The sequence below is a fragment of the Silene latifolia genome, chromosome 5 (assembly GCF_048544455.1).
Source record: "Silene latifolia isolate original U9 population chromosome 5, ASM4854445v1, whole genome shotgun sequence".
Classification (NCBI taxonomy): Eukaryota; Viridiplantae; Streptophyta; class Magnoliopsida; order Caryophyllales; family Caryophyllaceae; genus Silene; species Silene latifolia.
Window position 1 is genome coordinate 77,148,050 of NC_133530.1, and position 10,465 is coordinate 77,158,514.

Below are 10,465 nucleotides of genomic sequence, written 5' to 3' on the forward strand. Positions count from 1 at the left end.
GTAGGAGAGGTACTCGGTCGAGTGGGTATTTGACGTTTTTATAACCAGAATCATGTTTTTGGGCACTCGATCGAGTACATAGGGCACTCGATCGAGTAGGGGGTCACTCGATCAAGTGGCTGTGCTACTCGGTCGAGTATGTTAAAGATCAGAAGGTCTGTTTTAGCTCTGATGTCGGGGCACTCGATCGAGTATAGTGGGCACTCGATCGAGTAGCCTCTACTCGATCGAGTAGGTTTAGGCACTCGATCGAGTATGTTCTGGGCAGTCTGTTTTCGTGTTTTGGGGTTATAGTGCATATGTTTATATCTACCCTTTCTTATATAGTTTCAAGATGCCGCCCAAGAGAAACGCCTTGTATGCGAGAGCTGAGAGCATGAACATCGATGATGTCGTTAAGATGTTGGAGCATCAGGATGCTCTTACTGAGGCCCTAAAGAGAGTGGGATTGGAAAAGGAGTTTGACCACTCCAAGATCAGCCTTTATATAGCGAGGTTTAACCCAAAAGAGTACAAGGGGACCGGGGAACCAAATCTTATTGACAACTGGCATCGTGAGATGGAGAACATACTAGACCTGGTACACTGTCCTGATGAGATGAGAGTGGAACAAGCTGCGTTCTACTTGAGGGAAGCAGCTGGTGAGTGGTGGGACAAGGTGAAGGTGAGTACTAGGGAGATGTATACGAAGCAGGGCTTACCTGCTATACCTTGGGATGAGTTTCGGAGGGCTATGAGAAAAGAGTTTGTACCTGAGCATGTGAGAAGTAAGCTGAGGGAGGAGTTTGATGGGTTTAGGATGACATCTGATATGTCAGTGGCTGAGTACTACAAGCAGTTTAATGAGAAGTCTAGGTATGCTGAGGACATGGGTTTGAGTGAGGAGAACCTAGCGCTGAGGTTTGAGAGGGGGTTGACCCCTAAGTTCATGGATAAGCTACCCGTGGGAGTCCTTACCGATGTTAAGGAAGCTTATGAGAGGGCTGGTAGAGCTAAGAGGTTGGTGGAGATGGCTCAGGAGAGAGTAGTTGAGAAAAGAAAGGCGGAGAGTGAGGGTGGTGGCCAATCCAGTCACAAGAAAGGCAACCACAATCAGCTAGAGCGTTTTCTTCCGGGTCGTTGATCTTGGGGCTTCCTTTGGGCGTGGCCGTATGAGTGGTAGTGGTAGTTGGGGGATGACCTGCTATGGCTGTGGCGGTGTAGGCCACAAGAGACATGAGTGTACGAGTGCACCTGGAGCTTTTCAGAGACCGGCTCAGGGGAGCTATTCGCAGGACCAGGCACGAGTTATGCGAGTAAATGCATCACGGTGGGTCATGGTCTAACCGGGGAAGTTAGAGCTACCAGGGTGGAAGTAACCGCAACGGCGGTAATTCCTATCAGAAACCAGCTACGAACAACAACAACAATCAGGGGTCGGGTGCTAAACCGACCACATCGCCCAAGATCTTGTCCGGGAGGTGGACGGAAGACCGATGGAAAGTCTGTTCATGATGGACAAGAAAGCGGTGAGGATGATGCACATGTTATCACCGGTACTTTTCTTGTTAACGGTATTCATACCTTTGTTTTGTTTGATTCGGGGGCGTCTCAGTCGTTTGTATCTTCGAGTCATGTTAAACGGTTGGGTTTGAGGGTATATGAGTCTGTAAGTGAGAAAGTTTTTATACCTTCGGGTGAGTCTGTATCATGTGGGAGGCTGTATAGGGATGTACCTATGATAGTTGGGCAAGTTGATCTACCTGTAGACTTGCTAGAGTTTCCTTTTGACGGTTTTGAGATGATAGTCGGGATGGATTGGTTGGGAAAGTATAAAGCTAAGATAGACTGTCATCAAAAGAAAGTGTCTTTGAGAGGTCCTAAGGGCGTTAGTGTGTCTTATCGTGGGTTTGTGGTCAAACCCAAAGTTAAGTTGATTCCAGCTGTTACCTTGAAGTCTTATCTGAGGAAGGGATGCCCTTTGATCTTGTGCCATGTGAGAGATGACCGGATAGAGAGTCCGACGATTGATCGATACGGTGGTGGGTGAGTTTGCAGATGTTTTTCCAGAGGAGATTCCGGGGTTGCCACCGAAGAGGGAGATAGATTTCACGGTTGAGTTGAAACCGGGGACGGGGCCAATCTCTAAGGCACCGTACCGGATGAGTCCTAAGGAGATGGAGGAGCTCAGGAAGCAGTTAGATGATCTGATAGAGAAGGGATACATTAGACCTAGTGTATCACCGTGGGGTGCACCAGTTCTTTTTGTGAAGAAGAAAGATGGGATTTTGAGGTTATGCATAGACTACAGGGAGCTGAACCGAGTGACAGTAAAGAACAAGTATCCTTTGCCAATGATAGATGACCTGTTTGATCAGTAGAGTGGTGCATCAGTCTTTTCCAAGATTGATTTGAGGTCGGGGTACCATCAGGTGAAGATTAGAGAGGTGGCCATACCCACTACTACAAACCCCTTACCTTCCCGACGCTTTATGGTCGACGCTTTTAAAGGCGTCGACCCAATTTTCCCTCATATACTATTTTATTAATATAATAATAATTTTTTTATTAAAAATCATTGACGATCAATAGGTTTCATTCTCTCGCTAATCCTTTCCCAAATATTTTGATTTTCCCCAAAATATCAAACCGCCTTTGTTCAGCTATCAATTTCTCCTCGATACTTTTCACTCAATTTCCCTCAGAAATCGTAATTAATTAATCAAACCCTAATTCATTACTATTCAATCGTCCTACTATTCATCTCCAACAATTGCAAATCAGTGAATCGGGACTCTCGTTGATCATCATCGTCATCAGCTAAATAGGTATGTAATTAATCAAAACCTAATGTACGCTTGTGTTTTTTCTTGCTTTCGATCGTTTTTTCATCATCATCGCAAGTGTTTGTATATTGTTCAATCGTTGTTTCATCGTCATCGACGATGAGAAAACCGCTGTTGATCATTTGTCGGGTTTTAATGTCGCAAATCGGTATCTGATTGTGTTGTATTATCAGCCTACTAAGATGAATAAGAAGTTTCATCACAAGAAGAAGTAAGAGGAGATTACTAAATTGCAGGAGAAATACGGTGTTTCGACTAAAGATGATGATAATTGATTGATTCATTGTGTTAGGGTTTTGTGTAATTTAGGGTTTAATTGACATTTGGTTTGAGTAACTTAGTGTTATGTTGATGAATTGGATGGTTTTGGATTAGGGTTTTGTATATGCTTGTAAGAGTATTGATGTGACCATAATTAGCGCATATTTAGCCCCTGAATTAGCCTTGTTCCCATGCTTTTTAGTGCATATTTGGGTCATTTATTATCTTTAGTTCTTTGTTTTGCATATTCTTTGAGATTTCGATCCCTTGGTAGGAAAGGAGTAAGAATCTTGCATTTTCATGGCAAAACGAGACTAAATTGATCGAATCCAATGACCAAGCATCAAGGAGAGACAAGATTAGAAGGCCTTTATACATATTATAGTAGATGAGCAATGTTGAGAAAGGATCCTTGAGTCCCCAAGGAAATCCCCAAGGAATTTATGAAGAAAAGAAGAAGAAATGTTGCTGAGGAACAATCCGTGCGGATTGTCTACAATCCGGCCGTCCTCCACATGCACAATCCGTGCGGTTTCAACCCAAGATGCTCGGATTGGCAGCCACCAGAATCCGCCCGGATTCACCTGAAGCCGCCCGTGTTCCACCTCCAGAATCCGCCCGTCCCGACTCCAAAACGCACGGATTCCTGTACAGCGCAATTTCGTCTTCTCCAAGCTACAAAGAAAGAAGCCCTTCCTTCGAAAAATACCGGCTCCTCCCTGCTCAATCTAAAAAGTGTAATTACTAGTTTAGCCCTTAGTTAACCCTAATGCATCCCCCTAATTTCAACTATAAATACCCCATTAGTCTAATTAGAAGAGCATGTTCTTCTTATCAATTCTTAGAGTAGTTAATATCAATCAAATCTCTCTTTAGTTTTGTAATCAACAATTAATCAAGTTTTAATACAAGTTTTATTTCCTTAATCTCTCTTTTGTTCATCCTTTATTTTGGGTAATTGAAGATTATTTGGGTTATTATTGGGAGATTGACAACCTCTCAATCAAGCATCAAGTACTTCTTTTATCTTTGCTTTATTATTGGATCATTAGTAGGTATAATTCTCTTAATCCCTTTTTAATTATTGCTAATTACTTTCATTTGTTCATCATGTTTCATTTTGTTGGTATGATTGACAACCTTGCTAGCATGATCAACATGATAATGAGCGAGTAGTCTCTTAGCTAGGGTTAATGGGTAATTAGGGGAAACCAACATGGGGAATGATTCATGCTTAAATTAATATGCTTTCATGGTTTATTTGCTTGCTTGTTTTGATCTCAACTCATGCACATGTTATGTTTGATGAAATGTGAGCCTATGAATCCTTGCATTTTTTACCCATCACCTATCTTTTCAATGAGACTTGTAAGACATAAACCAACTCGAGTCTCATTAGACCATGCATGTTGTTGAGTAGGGAAAATTAAGTCGACTTGTAGGTGTTGTACAATCTAATCGATTCGGCTCCGGGACCCAAACTTTCCTAGGATTGTAAGATATAACCCAACTCAATCCATCACAATAATAATTGCTTGCTTATAATTTGAGAACATGTTTGTATGATCAATCCCATGATTCCCCTATGACCCCATAACACCCTAGTGCTTTCTATCAATTGTTTACAACCCTTTTAATTCATCTTGCTTGTTTATTTTCATTGCTATTTTAGTTAGTGACCTTCTACATCAACCCAAATTGTGACACCCCTAAGACACCACTAGTTTCAATAGAAATCTCATCTCAATTCCCGTCCTTTGGGATCCGACCTTTACTTGCCTCTTTACTAATTGTAGAGTTGTTTGTGAAACTATAAATTGTGTTTTGATTCGGATGTGACCCAACGACCATACTTATTTATTTGTGAACACGAAACGGACCGATCAAAAATGGCGCCGTTGTCGGGGACGGTGTTATCTTGATTTAGATTTTCTTATATTGTTATTAGTTGTGTCTTTCTTTGCCTTGGGGAAGTAAAACTCCTCAAGGTTTATTCTAATTGTTTTCAAGTTGTTTGATATTTTGCATGTCTAGAAGGTCACAAGGTGACTTGTTACCTTTTGATCGTGAAATTGAAAGAACTTTGACAACCAATAGGAGACTTGCTAGGAGGAATTTGAGAGGTATTGGTGAGGTTGTAGATATTCAACCAACTATTGAGTTCATCAACCCTTTTGCAAGAGAAGGTGAGGAGAACCCATTACAAAATACCACCCAAAATCAACCTACAATGCCTAAGTTTTCATCACATTCCGTACCCACCGAGGAGAACCTACCCAATGTTACTCCCACACCACAACATCTAACCGGAAATTTTATTGCCAAATCCGCCTTTATCCAATTAGTCGAAAGGAGCCGATTTGGGGGGATGCCTAGTGAAGACCCTCATTCTCATATGGAAACCTTTTGTGACTATTGTGATGCGATCTCTCAAACCGGTGTAACTCAAGACCAAATTCGATGGGTCTTATTTCCTTTTTCTCTAATTGGCACCGCCAAACAATGGTTGAAGGGCCTTGATAAGGCCACTCTCGGAATTGATTCTTGGAAGAAGTTGGCTCTAGCTTTCTACAAAAAATTCTATCCATCGGAAAAGACTAACATGCTAAGAGCTCAAATTACGGGTTTTAAGCAAAGGGATGAAGAATCTTTGTATGAAGCTTGGGAGCGGTTCAAGGGAATTTGTCGCTCATGTCCTCACCATGGACTTAGCGAATGGTTCTTGGTACAACAATTTTGGAACGGTTTATATGAAGATTCAAGGAACATTCTCAACATGGGATCAAATGGAATGTTCACCGAAGTTGATGACAATCAAACATGGAACAAAATTGAGGAAATGGCGGTCCATAACTCACAATATAGTAGGCCTCGCAAGGCTACTAGAGGAGGAAATCATGAAGTGGACTCCGTTACTCAATTGGGTGCTCAACTTAGTGCTCACATTGACACAATCAATTTGAAGTTTGAAAAAGCTATGGCTAGACTTGAAGAAGTCTCAAAATCACCAAAGCATCATGTTAATGCCATGACGGCATCTTCATCAATCCCAAGTGGGATATGTGAGAATTGTGGAACTTTGGGACATGACCAAAGTGAATGTAGGGGAACAAATGAACAAGTGAATGCTTTCCAAGCATACAAGAGTGGTACCCCTTATTCCAACTATTACAATGAAAACACCAAATTCCATCCAAATCTCTCATACAAAAGCCAAAATGTTCAAAACCCTCAAACAACATACACCCCACCTCCCATGAGAAACCAAAATCAAAGACCCTTTTACAACCAAAACCGAGGTTACCACATCAAAATCCATACAATCACCAAAATGACCAAGGTTTTGATGTTCAAAAAGCGGTCCTCCAAATGCAAAAGAATCAACAAGAATTTTTCACTCAAATGCAAAAAGATAGTCAAGCAAAGGAAACCACCATCAACAACATCCTAGCTCACACCAAGATGTTGGAAACCCAATTGACTCAACTAGCATCTTCAAGCTCACAAAGACAAAAGGGGCAATTACCACCTCAAAGTAATCCCCCAAGACATGAAACGGTTAGTGCCATTCACTTGAGAAGTGGTACAAGGTATGAAGCACCGAAGAAGCAAGTTGAGGATGAAGTTGTGGAAGCTAGTGATAAGGAAGAAATTGTGCAAAACTCCAAGGTTGGAGAATCATCAAAAGAAGAAATTTCAAAGAAAAATGAAGACAAGGTCAAGGAGAAGGATCCCATTGTGATTAGACTTCCTTTTCCAAGTCGTCAAGCCAAACCCAAATTTGATGACCAACTTGGAAAGTTTATGGAAATTGTGAAGAATTTGGAAGTCTCGATTCCTTTCACGGAATTAATCAATCACGTGCCGGCCTATGCGAAATACATGAAAGACATCCTCACAAAGAAGAAGTCAATCCGGAAACTTGAGACTATCGCCTTTACTAAGGTGAGTAGTGCAATACTTCAAGGGAGTTCACCTCCAAAGCTAAAGGATCCGGGAAGCTTCTCAATACCGTGTACCATTGGCGACACCACGATCAACAAAGCCTTATGTGATCTAGGGGCAAGTGTGAGTGTTATGCCGTACTCGGTGAGTAAAAGGTTGGGGATGGGAGAGCTTAAATGCACCAATATCACACTCCAAATGGCCGATAGATCGACGAAGACACCATTAGGGATATGGGAAGATGTTCCCGTACGAATTGGGAAGTTTTTCATCCCGGTGGACTTTGTCATTGTTGATATGGAGGAAGACCTTTCTTACACACCGCAGGTGCGGTGATTGATGTGAAACATGGAGAGCTCACTCTAGAAGTGGGAGATGAAAGCATAACCTTTAATCTTGACAAGACTATGAGAGCTCCTCGTTTGCATGAACCGTGTTTCATGATTGATCATTATAGCCGGAAGAATGATAGGAAGAAGCCGGAACTCCAATGGAAAAAGAAAATTGAAGATGCTCCATTCAAAGAGCAAGTGAATTGTGACAAGGAGAGCTTGCAAAGCTCATCAAAATCAAGCAAAGAAGAAGAGGATGGCCTCATTGGCCAAGACAAGAAATTGGGAGAGTTGTCTCCATCAAATCAAGAGATTTTCAATGATCAACTTAATGAAGTTTGTGGTCTTTGCGACGATGAATTTGAAGGGATTTTTAATCCCTACATTGGTAATGCCATCGACCAAGACCGACAACAAGGGCCAAGGTCTATTGAAGAGCTTTATAACGATAATGAACAAGCTTTTGATTATTTCTTCAAGGTGTTGAGCAACATCAACAACACCTTGGACATGCCCCCTTGACATCTCATCAAGAATGAGAGTTTGGTGGAGTCCTCCCTAAACCACCATTTGTAAATATTTCTAACTCCCTAACTCGCATTTCAATTCTTATATTGCATTTTTGTCATCTTTGGATTTTTATACTTTGATCAAGATAATTGTCACGTTTGAGAGAAGTGAGGGAGGGACTAATGATTTTAATTGATGTGTAGTGCTTTAGCTTAGTGTGGGGATGGTAATTGCCTAGGCTATCCATGCCTTAGTAGTGCCCCCACAATGAAGAACACAAGATATGAAGAAGAATGGAAGAATGACAAGGGATACGCATTGTACACGGATGGAACTGAATCCGGGTACAAAGGGGTCGAATCCGAGCGGATTCAGGAGAATCCGCCCGTCTTCAGGTAATCCGGACGTGTTGGGTAGAAGACGCACGTCCCTCTGAGCTGAACTTTTGAAATATTTTTGACTGTAAGAGAATCCGGGCGTCCTGAATTCAAATCCGCCCGTCTCTGAAAATCCGCCCGTCTTGAAGGGAAGACGCCCGTCTTCTTGGCTGAGGAAAACAAGAAAAATTGCTGCATAAGAATCCGTCCGTCTTCTGAAGAATCCACCCGTCCCGTTTCAGCGAATCCGAGCGTCTTCACTGAAAGACGCCCGTCTTTAGGCGAGTTTTTCCCAACCCAGAAAAGGCAGAATCCGCCCGTCTCGAGCAGAAACCGCACGGATTGCCCCTGCTGTTCGAATTTTTCGGGCTTTATAAAACCCCTCCCACCTTCATTTCTTCATTCCTTCATTCATAACACTACTCATAAACATCAAAACCCTCACCTTCTCCATCACAAAAACAAAATTCCTCAACTACATTCACCAAAATCAAATCAAAACATCTTTTTAACAACAAATCAATCCTTCCTTTTTCAATAAAAATCAAAACCAAGCACAAAATCTTCAACCTTTGAGTCGATTTTTGAATTCATAAAGGCAAAGCCTTTCACCTTTGAATCGATTTGGGTACACTACAAATTGAAGATTTTTCACTCTTTTCTTGGTTAATTCATCAATGGCAAGGACTAAGGGAGCAACAAAGGCAACAAAGGCAAAGGCACCAAAGGCAAAGACACTTTCATTAAGGCAAAAGACTCTTCAAGCAAAGAAAGCATTAGCTATGGTGGTAGCAAACCCAAACTTGGAAGTGCAACAACAACAACAACCTTCTATGGGAGCAACAACATCTACTACTCCGGAAATTGATCAACTTTTGCACTATCCGGAGGTAACTTTTATTTCCAAGACCCATAGGGATACTTTTGCAAAGTTTGCTAGGAAATCATTTAAATCCACCAAGTTTATTTGTGAAGATACCTTAGATAAGTTGGGTCTCCTTGAGCAAACTAGAGTTTTCTTTAAAGCCATGGGGTTAAAGAAATTATTTGAGTCAAAAGAATTGACATACCCCTCCCTTACCTTGGAATTTTTGAGTTCTTTGAAAGTCAACAAGGTTGAGTCTAGGGAGAACCTCGAGTTTCGTATAGCTAATGTTAGTAGATGCATCTCCTTTAGGGAAATGGGTGAAATTTTGGGTCTTAGTGATGAACCGAGTTATTTTAAGAATGTTGGAAAGTATGACCCCGACCCTCTTTGGGAGGCAATTTCCGGAAGGAAATTTGAGGACTTTCATGCGAGTCGTGCTCTTTTAGTCCACCATCCGGGCATAAGAGTATGGCACAAGGTCATAGGAAACACCATCATTGTAAGGAAAGATACCAACCATTTCACCAAACTTGATTTTGTTCTTCTTGAATCGGCTTTGAACATTGGAAGAGTACACACCAAGCCTTTCAACTCTCTAAGGCTTTTGGTGGATAGATGGCTCAACATTGATTGTGGGAAGAAAGGCACTACCGTTATTGTGAATGGCGGCCTAGTCACTATCCTAGCTAAATACTTTGATCCTAACTTCAACAAAGATAACAAGTATGAAGCGAAAGAGGGTGGTCATCTTGTTGATATGCATACTATGATACACAAGTACAAGTGGGTTTCCCATAACCCTCTTGACACCGAGTATGGATGGCTCACTAGTGAGGCTAGATCGTTTACTTTGCCTTCAAAGATTTGTCGTCTAAGCGTCCACCGGACCAATTATCTACTTCCCCTTTCAAAAGAGGCCGAGTATATTATCCGACAACAAGAGGGTGAACTTGAAATACCCTCCTCTTCCATTGTCACACCACCCTACCCTTTCGAGTACCAAGAGTTCAAGCCCGATGGCGTTGAAGTAAGAAATGATTATTTGACTCTTCTCATGCAAGCAATGCACAAGCAAGCCTTTGAGGATCGGAAAAATGCTTACTTGGCTCAATATCCACCCCTCCTACACTTAGCTAGGCAAGGACTACTTGATCCTTCATGTCCTTTGCCTAGTTGGGCGGATAGAGAAGTCCTATTTCCGAGTGCATCTAGGGTTGTTTCGGGTGACAATGAGGTTGTCGGTAATGAAGAGGTTGATGATAACATTGATGAGGAAGCAAGTGAAGAAGGAGAAGAGGATGGTGAGCAAGATGATGAGCAAGGTGAAGAAGAAGGTGAGAAAGCAAG

The 10,465-nt window shown here is 41.9% G+C and overlaps 1 non-coding gene across 1 annotated transcript; it reads right to left on the reverse strand.

Annotated features, from left to right (window-relative positions):
- Positions 1-5,688: 5,688 nt before the first annotated feature.
- On the reverse strand, positions 5,689-5,795 carry LOC141657982 (small nucleolar RNA R71). The gene has a single exon (XR_012548895.1). It is a non-coding gene; the product is annotated as a small nucleolar RNA R71 (small nucleolar RNA).
- Between the last annotated feature and the right edge of the window lie 4,670 nt (positions 5,796-10,465).